We start from the raw sequence: 14,049 nt of genomic DNA, 5'->3' as shown, positions 1-14,049 counted from the left end.
TGAGTGTCATGGTACATATATATGTACTTACAAACGTAGCATAAATTTCATGAGATATCTTATAAATTTTTACTCTGTTGCTTGCGCGGATAGACAGACATCCAGTTCTTAGATGTAGGAGTTTTAACAGGTTCAATCGGTGTTTACGTGGTAAGTTTAAAAAGCTTACCAAACGAACAATTTATTCTTGAATTTATCACTTTTGCGGGATCAAGTCGTTACATGACGCCCGGTGATAACGGGAGAGCCACTGAAACCTATTGGTAATCAGGGAAAACAGGAAGAGCCAATGACAATCAAGGAGAATTACTGAGAGCCATGAGAGCCCATGAGATTTAGAGAACCAATGAGAAACATGGAGAGCCAATGAGAAACCCAAGAAATGCCCCCGAGAACCAGTGAAAGCCACTGAGAGTAACTGAGAGCAAGAACTAGTTGTCATTGCAGTGGTCATCGAAAGCGTAAAAGGCGTATTTACTTTAAAGTAGATTTTAAACTCGGCATTCCTAATCCAACGTCGTTGAATTTCTTTCTAAAGACTATTTTTTTGATATCTGAGAACAGGGAAAAGTTGCTAAGAGGCCGACCCGAAGAATGAGTGAGATGAGAAAGCATTTCGAAGTAATTTTTTTATCATTTTCATTGATTGCCTGGTATTTTGAAAGAGATTTTACCAAAATACAGTATACGTCATTTCATTTTTTAAAATATTATAAGTAAATAATTAAGTGTTATGCTACAAACTTTTCTGCCCCATTAAGACATCCATATATAAATACATCAGTTAAATTGTTAGGTATGTGAAAATAAAAAAAATCCACCCTGTTAAAGACCTTCGATATAATTTTGTAATCACAACAGGCTCATCTACTCAATTGGAATGACAAACATTGGCGGATTTACAGATTTGTCGCCTGTAGGCTTTTCAATTATTACCACCTCTACTTAACTCAGAAATTCGATACCTTAGTTCACAATTACATAAAATATATTTTCTTTCTATAAAATTCATATTTTATGGTATAAGAATTAAGGTATCGTGTCAGATCCTTGATTATTTTTACGGCAAAGAATTGTGATGAAACATTATTTAAAGCAAAGAAAATCTCAATCATGTATGATACATGATATGAACAAACATTTTTTATTACACTCACAATTTAATAACAATATAATAAAAATTATTTCTTAATTATCTATTAGTATTAAATTTTAGGTAAAATTATAAAAGCATTACACTAACTTTTTGCGGAACTTTTTGTCGTATGAAATCTTGTTCGTTAGTTCTGACTATGCATAAAAGAGCTAAAGCGTTGAACTTTTCTTTTTAATGATCCAGAGGAATGATAGGTTTAAAAGTGTAGGCATTCTCGAATTAAGTTTGTTTCTAAATCATTAGAATACATTTTTTTCAAGAAACTGGCTTTTTCCGTCATACTCGATGGTCACAACTCATTCATTTTAGTAAGAAGTGAAATTTTCTCGTTAAATTCGTTATAGGCCACTTGCCGTTTTGCTAATTCGGATATGAATGTATCTATGAGAACGAGAAACGTGTTAACCCTGAAGTAATCACTCGCAGCCATTCCAATGTCTTAATCGGGAGTTTCATCAAATATTTTTTTCTTTTTGGTTGTCGTTTTTCCATCTCTCTTGTATATGTTTTAATACGCTTAATTCCATCGCCTTTTTTTTCGAAATACTTGAAATTCTGAAGTTGAGCTATGAAAAACTTACGGAGTGATTCGTAAAGATCAGCAACGATGATAAAATCTATATTGGATGTCGGAATTTGACCATTTACAACAATAACAATTACTGCCGTCTCCAGCTTTTGCAAATTCAATAATATTCCTGCCGCTTCTTGTCGTGTTGCAGGCTTTTCGGTACAATCATCTAAAGTTTAAAGAAACTCATGCCAAGATTCTTCTAAACTTTTACATGCATCCTCTAACTGATCAACGTGTCAAATTTACTCTTTCAATGCTTTTGCCTTTTCCGATTTCATTCAGCGTTTTCTCGAGCTCACAAAAAAATCGTAGATTTTCTGTAACATGAAAAAACGACAAGCTTCTTTTGACGATTCAGCAGCTGTAGCTGCTACTTAATTCAAAGAATGCAACAAGGCACGTAAAAGGCGATAGGTACTGGCTTGTAAATTTCTGCTTGTAAGATTGTTCATATCAGACATGTTCGCGGCATTATCATATCACAACAGATATTCTAAAAGTTCATAATATTAAAGGATATTTTACAAAGCGTTCAGCAATTATTAATGTAGAGACGTTAAAGTATTTAGTATATTGTCAGTAGTAATAATACATTTTTTTGATTCAAAAATTCAAAATAAAAAAATGTAGAGCAAAATTTTCCGCCCTAGGCCACTGCCTACTCAGCCTGCTGATAAATCCGCCGCTTATGACAAACTTATAGTTAAAAGGCGTCCATTCATCTCAACCCTGTGGGATATCTGCAAACATTATGTTGTCATACATTCAAATCACAGCGTATCGAATATAAAAGTGTAAACTAAATATGTACATACAAACTTATCTGAAAGCTATTTTAATTAGAATTTAAAAGCTATTGAGGTCGATGGTTTTTTAAAACGGTCTCAAGCACAAATTTTGAATTTTTGTCATATTTCTGAAGTGCAAATGTAGCAGTCACCCGTCGTGTGTGCCGTTAAGGTTCGCAACCCACTTGTGTTGTTTCTTTACCAATTGAACATACTTTTGCACAGCAAAACCTCAGCTTTGATGGCTATTGCGGCGTTTACAGCCGCGGCGATGCGTCGGCACGATCCAATTACCGCTACCGCCGCAACAACCAAGTAAAAGTGAAATTATGCAACAACTCATTGTTGCTGCTTTGTTGGCTCTGCTGTTTTGTAAAGAAAAAATACGAAAAAGGGTCATAAGAGAATGGCGGTAAAAAATTACTGGCGACCAGAAATCAAAGTTGAAGCCAAATTTTATTTCTTGCCGCGCCACATTGTGGCAGTGTAGTGTGTGGCTGTGTAGTAATATCCCATAGCGTCATTTGGATTATTCGATAACACTGTTTGGCCTAAGACCGTTGATCTGCTGATTATCGAATGCTCTTGTTGCAGTTACTATTTAGTATTTGGTAATTTGTAAGAAATTTCGGTTATACAGTCGAAAAGGTAGCTGTAACTATTTCTCTTATTATCACGGCTATAATAGACGAAAACTCTCTATTTAGGGAAGTTAGAAATGTATTTATGAACAACTAAAATATGTTCATACATACGAATTCATAGTTCAGGTTTTGAGTTGGAACCAACCAGCCGAAATCTCCGAATAAACCTAGGTATCTCAAGCGAAGGACCCAATAAGAACGTTTTTCTTGCACTTTTCTTTCTGTTGTCTGTAACAAATAATTACCAAGAAAAGAAGAGAAATCCATTCTTCTGAAAGATAAAACAATGGAAAAGTGTATGAAAAATGTATGCCAAATCTAAATCATTACCGTTAATAGCGTAATTACATTAAATAAATAAATATATAAATATATATAATATATAAATATATATAATATATAAATATAGATCAGGTGAAGTCTTTGATCAAAAATGGCAACTAACGGGCGTTGTTTTTAGACATGTGGTTTTCAGTACAACATTTGCAAATCGTGCCAATTTATTACCTAAATAATGGTTTGGTTCACGCGACACATTGCGCACTGCGTCCAATATTTGGTCGACATAGTCGCCCTGCAGAGTCGGTGATTCGAGCAACCATGGATCGATTTCGCGCCACATCTACTCTTGTTGATAAAGTGCATCTTCAAAAACGCCGTACAGTGCGCATCAAAAACACTACTGCTGTTGTGGAGGAGGGTATTGAAAAAAACACGCATTAGTCCATCCGCCATCGGATCTTTATTTGCGGGCTTACAAAATCTAACTACTCCAAGAATTGAAGTCGAAAATTCTTTAGGCGCGTCACACGTTCGTAATGCCTTTTGTTTCAATCAAACAAAAAAAACAGTCACTCACATGATCTTGTTGATAAAGTGCATCTTCAAAAACGCCGTACAGTGCGCATCAAAAACACTACTGCTGTTGTGGAGGAGGGTATTGAAAAAAACACGCATTAGTCCATCCGCCATCGGATCTTTATTTGCGGGCTTACAAAATCTAACTACTCGAAGAATTGAAGTCGAAAATTCTTTAGGCGCGTCACACGTTCGTAATGCCTTTTGTTTCAATCAAACAAAAAAAACAGTCACTCACATGATCCTTTGGTTCGGTCCAAATCATTGGTATAGCAAATGGCTTATGGCTGGATTTGTTTTTAGCCCAACTTAATAGCAGTCTCACAGACGTTACACAACATTTAAGTGGAACCCAGGATTTATCTTGATTCCTCACAGGAAATCCAAAATAGTTTAAATAGCACTGTTCAATTAAGGACGTGAAATTACGACGCTGAGATATAAAAGTTAATTCTCCAGACATATAACAAAAACTGTCGGGGTCATTAGAACAAAATCGTGGCATGGTTACGTTGTAAAAAACTTATATATGATACAAGTAGTCAAATGCAATAGTTATATCGTCGTATAAATGAAGTTATTTAAAAGAAGAAAAAACGTTAACTTCGGTTGCACCGAAGCTATAATACCCTTCCCAAATACAAAGGTTCCTTATAAGAACTTTATTCCGATCTAATTTCTTGAAGATACCTCGTTAAATAAAAAAGTTTTCCATGGAAGCACTTTATTCCGATCGTTAAGTTAAAATGGCAGCTATATGCTATAGTCAATCGATCTAGCATTTGATTCCGATCGTTCAGTTTGTATGACAGCTATGTGCTATAGTAATCTGATCTGAACAATTTCTTCGGATATTACATTGTTGACATAAAAAAAAATCATCTCAAATTTCGTGAATATATTACGTCAAATAAAAAAGTTTCCCATTCAAGCACTTGATTCCGCTACAGTGTTTCGATATCAGATTTTCCGAGAAATAAGTAGCATCTTAGTTCGATAGCTTAAAAACTGAGGGACCAGTTCGTCTATATACAGACAGACGGATATGGATAAATCAGCTCAGTTCATCATGCAGATCATTTATGCATGTATATATATTTTAGGGTCTCCGACGTTTCCTTCTGGATGTTACAAACTTCAAACTATTAAGGATATAAAAAGACACGTATATGAGGTCTGAAATGAAGTATGATTGAAGCAAAATTATTATATATTGTTAATGAGGGTATACCAACATAAACAAAATCATCACAAAGTTCGTGTGACAAAAGAAGGTTTACCAGTGTTATTGTAACTTTGAGTCTAAGACCCAATAAAATATATCCATGCAGTCAAGTCTAAAATTCCTTTACATTTCTCTTGATCAAATCAGCTAAGAAAGAAAAGAAGGAAAACGAAGGAGACACAATTGTATCATTATATAAAGTAAATAATTACTCCATTTGTCCACATATATATGCACAAAACGCGCCACATGATTAGCATCGTAGTTCGATCTGATTGCTATTGTAACACGCAATGCCTTCTTCTAGAGATGTAGCGCTGGCCAGTTGAATTGAAAAAATCTCTAGTTAAGGTTATAAATTAGGCAAACATCTACATGACGCAGCGCTACTTTCAATACCCGTTTGAGCTGCGCTTGTGCCAACACCTTGCACATATGTACATACACACACAGATATAATATATACATACGAGGTACGTTCAAAAAATATGAATTAAATTTTTTTCGAAAACTATTTATTTATTCATCAATTTCTATTTTATCCTCTTCAAAGTAGTCCCCCTCAGACGTAATACACTTGTGCTAACGTTTTTTTTAATCCTCGAAGGAGTTCTGATATGCACTTCTTGGTATGCCCTTGAGCTCTCTCAGCGATATTTTTTTGGTCTTGGCTCTCTTGGGCTCTTCTATTAGGACGATTGGACTTTGGTTTCGAAGTCATAACCATATACCCATGATTCGTTCCCAGTTATGACTCTTTTAAGCAAATATAGATCGCCGTTGACGTCATTTGACAATTCCTGAGCGATGCTTATGCAACGATTTTTTTGGTCAAAAGTCAGCAATTTTTGAACGAATTTCGCTTCCTTAGGCTTCATGCTGAAAATTTCCGAAAAAGTTATATGGCATGAGCCAACCGATATGCTGACACCTTCTGTAATAGTGATTCAACGATTCTCCATAGCAATTTTTTTTTCTCGACCTTCTTTCTAAAGCTTGTACCACTTGTAAATATTTTTTTGAAATTTAATGCAAATTCTTTGATCCCTTTTTTTCGACAGCAGGAAATCGCTGAACACCCAAAACACATCTAACTTTGATGCCTCTTACAAAAAATAAATAAATATGCTATATAGCAGAAACTGTGCACATATGTTCGAGATGAGTGTACCAACATAATAAAATAAAAAAATAGATAATCGAATGTACGTAGCTAACGAAATTTGAAAATTCACCTTATTTTTTGAACAGACCTCGTATATGTAGCATGTATCGGCGCGCAGGTCGCGTAGTTGCACACGCTGAACGACGAGTATCAAAAGTCAATGCCGATGCACAATGAAGGATCGTTCATTATTTTTATTTATTTCGGTTGTTGCCACAACTGAGGTGGCGACAGCAATAACACCATTACCATAAATATTGCCGTTGCTTGGCTGCTGACGCGCCAGTTTATGCCAACACCGTTGCGCCGGCAGTACTGCCGATGGAGTGGAATCGTAAAAAGCGATTGCACTATAAAATGAGGCAAGGCATTAGCGGAACCGCTCTTTTCAGCCAGCCAACCAGCCAGCCGATCCATTAGGCGTATGTTGTGACTATGGCGTATGGTTGTTGTTGATATTATATTGTAATTTTCGCTTTTCAGTTGCTGTTTCGCCTTCAATGCAAACTTGTTCGTTGCAACTTAACGTGTGTGTCAATGTTTTTAAATGCGGTTTTGCAAATATTTTTGCATTATGTCTAGGTGATGAACGTCTACTGAATTTTTATTGGCATTGTTATTGTTGCGCTACTCGAAGAGGCGAATAGGTAATTATGAATTTTCGGCTTGAACGTTCCGGTGTTACTCGGTAATTCCAAATGGAGGTGACTTCGTTTGAAGCAATATGGCATAGAAGTACGTATGTATATATTTTGTTTCCACCACAGAAATAAACGCGGTAACCAGTGAAATTGAGGTGCTCTCTATGACTATCTTTGGAGATATTTTTGTATATTATACTTTCATATATGGTTCTATCTACTTTATGATATAAGAAAGAAAATTTCTACAGCATGACCAATCGACAAGAAAACTTAAAGCATGCGTGAAACCCGAGAGAAACCCAACTTAATTCAAAATCTAAAATATTCAGCTTAGACTGTGGATTATGACCGCCTGCGGAATTTTGTGGATTTTAGACTTGGGAATAGAGCAATATCGGTTTCGTTTAACGAGTTTTAACGTGATCGCACGTCAGTGTGCATCGATAACGGCTACAACGGAGTAAAATGGGACAAAATCCACTGTCTAGTATTGGAGAATCGCCAACTGGGTCCTGCGATGGACAACAAGTGCAACCATGAGACCACTTCATAACAGAGCTCCACGCTGATTAAACGCACCCCAAGGAGTTTCGGCACCATTATGTGACCGTCGAAGGATCCAATGGTATACACCAGAGGGCAAGAAACAGTTCTGGTCCATTAGGACTTCATTCGGCGAGCCTGCCCACAGAAAAGACAGTTCAAATTAAAGAATATAGGCCGAAAAAATGATGCCCACCGTTACTGGGGCTTACAAAGTGTGAAATGCACTACTGGGAGAACGTCTCTCCCTCTCTCTACTATGCCAATTATTAGGTCGATTCGATATATTATATAATTGCAGAAAAACTATGTACTATGGTCTACTTTCCAGTAAACAGGCGTGTTAAATAAGTTGGAGCACCCGTGGGTCAACTGTATCGAGGTCAAAGGATATATCAACATATCAAAGGATATGTTGGGAAAAAAACCTCCATTTATCCAAATATTCAATTTTCTTTTATAGACTAAGTACTTATCGGACTGCTCACGTACATGATACAAACAGCCCGATTCGGAACTGAGGGCTTTCAATTGCATAGTCTGAGAACATATAATTATATTCTAACTAGAAGGTTTTGGCTATCTAACTACACTATCTAAAAACATTCTTTGAGCGTTGAATATCCCTTTCAAAATAAATTTCATAATATTTTGTGACTCTTCGATAGATTCCAACTCCGTGTGTAATACTATACTTTTTCTTTTTTCCCAATCAATTAAATAACCTGTTATCTTATACAAGTTTGTATTAGTAGCTCGTTGAATTTCTTAAGCGTCGAGTGTGTTTTTTATTCATTTAATGCATCCGCTGACTCACTTGATTCCTATTGTTATTTGGCTACGTCTGCGATCGCAAAATTTCTAATTAGTAAAAAATATTGAAAACTCCACTTGGCCAAGTCATCGTAAATCATGGATCAGCTGGCAGCCGACAATTGCCAACTGGCGCGCGGAGATCGGTGTGCAGCTGGCAGTACGGCAGCGAACATTTTAAATCTTTGGCGAAATGTGTTCACTATATTTAGTAATTAGACGCGCTAATCAACTTCAGTACTTTGCCAACTTGGCGAGCGAGCGCGATAGCCATAAATAACAGTGATTGCCTTACCTGGTGGCCCAATATATGGCTAATGCAGCTGCAGCGCTAACTTTAATTACATGTGTACATATATACGGATTTCTAAAACTACCAAGCGTGCTCTCTCGAAAAAGCGAACAGTCAGAAATTTGGCAGTTTTGTGTCACGCTCATGTAATTGGCGGACTACTTAGTTCAGGCAATCAATGCATACATTAGATTTTAAATTTAAAAATAGTGAAGACGTAATAAAGAGGCACAGAGAGTACTTTACCTAACCTTCTTATTAAACAGTTTTTAAGTTTGAATATGGATTTGGTACAATAGCTGACATAAGGGCTTCGGATGATAAGATAATTCCAACATATTACAACAATCATCTGCTTCCGTAGCTCAGGATTTCGATAACTAGCCACAAAGAAAATATAGAAATTCCATCTTCATAGATTGGAGTTTATTCACTGTTTTGATGTTGAGCATTGAACACTACTAAAACGAATTAAAAACTTGACTGATGTGTCTGAAAAACTGTGACTGAAAAATCATAAAAAAAACCAACAATTTCACATTAAACTCCGAGAGTTTTACTCACTTCAAGGCGAACAATTCAGTTGGGTCAATAAATATCAAACTTTAGCTCGACAAAATTATAGCCTATAGGAAGGAAGTAAGTGCTAATATATCCATTTGATGAACAATTACAAAGCCGGTTTGTTTTGCGTTTCCAAATGTTAAATGAATATGATCAAATTTTATTTATAGAATAAAATAAAAGTATATTTATTACATATTTTTTGACGGAAGTCCCAAATAGTCAGCAACATCTCTGTATTATGTCGCCAAATTATTTTCTCGAAAATTCGCCTTCAGCGGAAATGAAGCCAGTTGAAGAAAATACATCGCTGGTTCTACACGCAAGAAAAGTTATTCTGTCTCTATCTCTATAAATGCATTCCGCAAATACTTCTTTCGCAAACAAAATTAATGGTTCAATCGTTTTAACACTCGGAAACCGAAGCAAACTGGGATCCGGATACGTTCTTAAAGTAAATATAATTGAAACAACATACTTATACTATTTTATCGAAAGTTAACTACACACTTAAGAAATGTTTTCATAGGGAAGGATATGTAAGAAAAGCCGGGCTCAAGAGTTAGAACAGAACAATCAGATGCAGCCGATTACAGGAATCATGTTTTATTTAACCATAACCGATTCTTTCCAAGCCTGGTATATTTCTATTTTACCTTTCGCAATCGAAGTCGTTGGTTCGTGCGCCGTTGTTTCTACGACTTGGAATTCTTTTTACAGCTGCTAACACTGAGGAACATGCCACGTGTTAAATAAGCCTGAAACATTTACAATGTGCAGATAACATGAGACGCTGTAAAAAAGGAAATCAATTTCTCGCAAAACACAATTTAGAATTGTAATAACAAAAATGAAGCTGCGCGGCTGAACAGGTTGCTGAGACGGCTTGTGTGTACAATCTGTTGGAGAAATTAATAGTTCGTATGTATGTCTATCACGACTGTCAGTTACCATGCGTGCCGTCTATCTTTGTAAGAAGCAACTGCATTGGCGTTCGTTATCTAAGCTGACAGGAACATATCACACAAGAGCGCCCAACGCACCAAAAACTTCAAAGCACGGAGATATAGGAGCCAAGCGGCAAATTACATAAAGAATTAGCAATAAATACAGAGTCCACACATGGTTGGCTCTATTCAATAGCAACAATCCCCGATCAGCATAGCAATCAAACGTCATGGAAGTTTGACCATAACGAGAGCGAGGACTGCACCATTTAAACCCTAAAATAATAAAGAAGATTGGCAATAAAAATGTAACTGTGTAAATGTCCAACTTAAAATATAAATGTGAGCTTCAAATCACCAAAGCTACCACAGCTCGCTTGAAATTCAAACTTATTGTGGATTTGCTCTAGCTTTGCAGACAGTTGGACCGGTTTCCCATTTACAGCAACATACAAGTATGAATATGTTATACCTATGTATGTTATGTTGCAACAAAATATTATATAAATCTAAAAAGACTGGTGAAAACAACGGACTGTGCCATAATTAAAAAAAAGGTTAACTCCGGTTGCACCGAAGCTATAATACCCTTTACAAAAACAATGTATTCTTAACTTAACTTAACTTTGATCGGTCAGTTTATATGACAGTTATATGCCACAGTGATTCAATCTGAACATTTTTTTCCGAGACTCCACTGTTGTCTTGGAAAATACCCCATGCCAAATTTCGTGAATCTACAGTCCATACAAACCCTTGATTCCAATCGGTTAGGTGTATGGCAGCTGTATGTAATAGTGGTCCGATATCGGCGGTTACGACAAATGAGTAGCTTCAATGGAAAAAAAGACATGTGCAAAAACCCATATCGATAAACGATAAATGGCAAACTTAATATATCCTGTTCAGGGTATAAAAAAAAACAGTCGTCGAAAAAGTCAACTCAAGTGTCAATTTCCGTTTATTGAGAGAAATTCTTTTGATCTAATAAAATAATTGACGGAAATTATTAAATGTGTCCATCCAAAATCCATATACATGATGTCTATATTATCGGTGGCCAAAAATTTTAACCGAAGAGCTAGAAACTACTTAATGTTTATCGATCTTAAAGGCTCGGTTGGGTGACAATTCACTTGATGCTAATTCAAAATAACCGGTGTTTTGGACCAGTGGTTTTTAATAAGGCAATACTTTTTCCGGGGTTGGTTTTTGTGACAGCCGTGACTTGATTTATACTCAGTTTATTTTACCTTTTCATAATGAACAAACTTACTCCAGAACAACGTTAAAAAATCGTGCTAATTTATCAACAAAATATTGTCTCGGTAATTCCGGCAGCCATAGATCGGTTTCTTACCACGTTTACCGAAGACACTATTGCTGCTGTGAGTCAGAGTATCGAAGAAGACCCGAATGAATCCATTTGTCATCGCGGGCAATTGTAGCTGTGCTCGTTCCCTTAATGGAAGATTTTTGGTAAGGATCCATCAAGCTCGTTGCACGTTCGGTGAATGGGTCCAAACCCAGAAGTCCACCGTTCCCGATTTTCTCAAAAAAATATTGTTCAGCGATGAATCTCACTTTTGGTTGAATGAGTACGTTAATAAACAAAATTGTCGCATTTGGAGTCATGGTAATTCAGAAACCATTGTTTGCTATTACATTCTCAAAAAGTCATCCCTCAAACCTCGAGTCATCCCACTCCTCCCTCACTTACACATTGCTCTCAGTAATCAATAAGTTCATAACATTGTTTTTTAAGGGATTAGTCAGTATACTTTCAAAAAGTAGAACATTTATTTTACTTAAATTACTTTTAAGGGTGCTCATCAAATCAGTTGATTGGATACTAAATAAAATAATGTTCACGAAGAATCAATGTTCTTAGAGTGCTTTTCCAAACTTTTCTTACATCATTACATAATATATTGTCGTGGTCTTCGCAAGATGGTGCAACTAACAACTCCAACGACTCTAGGGGGAAATTTGTAAAATGTTTATGTAAATAGACGCCTTATATACCACATGTCACCCTAAGGCTACAGACATCTACACTATGCCTCCGGAGAAATAAGAGAGATTTCAGAACATATTGCAAGAAGGTAAATATTTGACTTCACCTGTCTGCAGCAGTGTCCACATAACATAAATTAATATTTGGATGCGATGGTGGTGTATGTAGTTCGACGTAGTCTTAGTTCACTTGTAGTTATCAAATATGTCACGCCGACTTTTAATTGAAGTGTTACTTTTACACACACTTTTGTCAAGTTTATTATCAATTTGCCCAACCATTGTTGCTGAACTCTTTTAACCTCTGAACTAAACGAATTTGCATTTGAATAGCTTGAATGAGCAGGCGCTTACTCGTTTGACTGTAAGATAAAAGCGGCAAATAAAGCCGACTAATTTTCTAAATATGGTTTCTAAAGAGAATGTAAAATAATGAAAATGAAATGTGAACTAAGGCAGAGTTAAGATGTCAAAAGTGAGGATTATCTTTGGGTCTAACACGTAAAGCGGTGAAAAATGAGGCAATGCCGGAACCAATGTTTGGAAGCAAGCGAATAAATTTACGAGTGCATACACAACTCTAAACACGAGGGTATTTACGCAAATAAAACAATGGCAACAAATGCATACAAGGGACGCTTAAGGCCAAAGGTGTGCAACACGAAATTTGTCCTTTATGTACATACTATGAGTATGACATATGTACGTATTTTGACACCTATAGATTTATGTATATGCACACTTACGGTTCTACTGTATATGCATTGCATATTGTCTGTGAAAAAGTTGTGAGCAGTGCAGTTGGCCGATCGTTCATCTGCCTGGACTAACCGTTCGGTCATGCTTGCCATGTTAATCAAAGCGAAAACATGTGTTTGTTGTCATCACAGGCAGAAGTGTATACATACTTGTACATATGTATGTATACTAGTCAAACAAACCCAATTCCAATGTCTTTGAGCAGTACAAAAAGATATGAAAAAGTGTTCTTTGAAGTGAGGAAAACCTTTTATTAAACGAAAAAGCTAAGCACAAATATTTCACTAGCTTAAATAACACCAATTTAGATAAAGGCAGTTTTTGTAGAAATTAGATATTTGTGTGCACAATTTTATTATACATATTTCAGCATGAAATTTATTAAATTTTTTTTGTGATTTCATTCACTCAGTTTTCAAAGGGCAGAGTACAAAATTTTAGATCGATAATTACAATTCTGAAGGATTAGTTCGCGTATATACAGAAAGACGGACAGACTGACATGTGGACATAGGTAAATCGACTCAGCTTGTCATGCTGATTATTTATATACATATATATTGTATATTTTACAGGGTCTCCGACATTTCCTTCAGGCTCTTACAAACTTCGTGGAAACTTAAAATCTCCTGTCCAGGGTATAAAATTAAATATTATTATTTTAAAATTAAAACAAAAGTAGCATAACAGTGTTAAGTCTCGGTATAGATATTATACTACATAAAATAATTAATTGGCTGTAACGTTTTTTAAAATTTTCGATACCAGGTCGATCTTGGCCTCCTAATTTGAGTAAAGACATTTTGTCAGCAAAGCACTTCTTGAGTGTGCGAAATAGGAAGTAGTCTCTCAGTTTATGGTGGAATTCCTTTGATTTGTGAAAGCAACTCGGCACTCATCGTACGCAAAATTTCTTCATGTAACTCACTCAATTCCATTTTACGGTTATATTTATAATAAGATTTCACGATTCTTCTGGCGTTACTCTTGTTGCTTCATTTGTGCTGGTTTAGTAACGTCTAAATTTAGCAAACCCGTACTAAGCTGATGAATATGCTGAT

The 14,049-nt window shown here is 36.0% G+C and overlaps 2 long non-coding RNA genes across 3 annotated transcripts in view; both read left to right on the top strand.

Moving 5' to 3' along the window:
* LOC118682462 (uncharacterized) overlaps nt 1–14,049 on the top strand; it is a 152,375-nt gene that overhangs the window by 99,380 nt on the left and 38,946 nt on the right. The window lies entirely within an intron of this gene.
* LOC118682465 (uncharacterized) lies at nt 9,443–10,602 on the top strand. Its single transcript, XR_004978311.2, has 2 exons — nt 9,443–9,720; nt 9,796–10,602. It is a non-coding gene; the product is annotated as an uncharacterized lncRNA (long non-coding RNA).

This window comes from Bactrocera oleae, chromosome 5 (assembly GCF_042242935.1).
Source record: "Bactrocera oleae isolate idBacOlea1 chromosome 5, idBacOlea1, whole genome shotgun sequence".
NCBI lineage: Eukaryota > Metazoa > Arthropoda > Insecta > Diptera > Tephritidae > Bactrocera > Bactrocera oleae.
The sequence above is the reverse complement of the archived record's forward strand: the minus strand, read 5'-3'. Positions and strand labels throughout refer to the sequence as shown.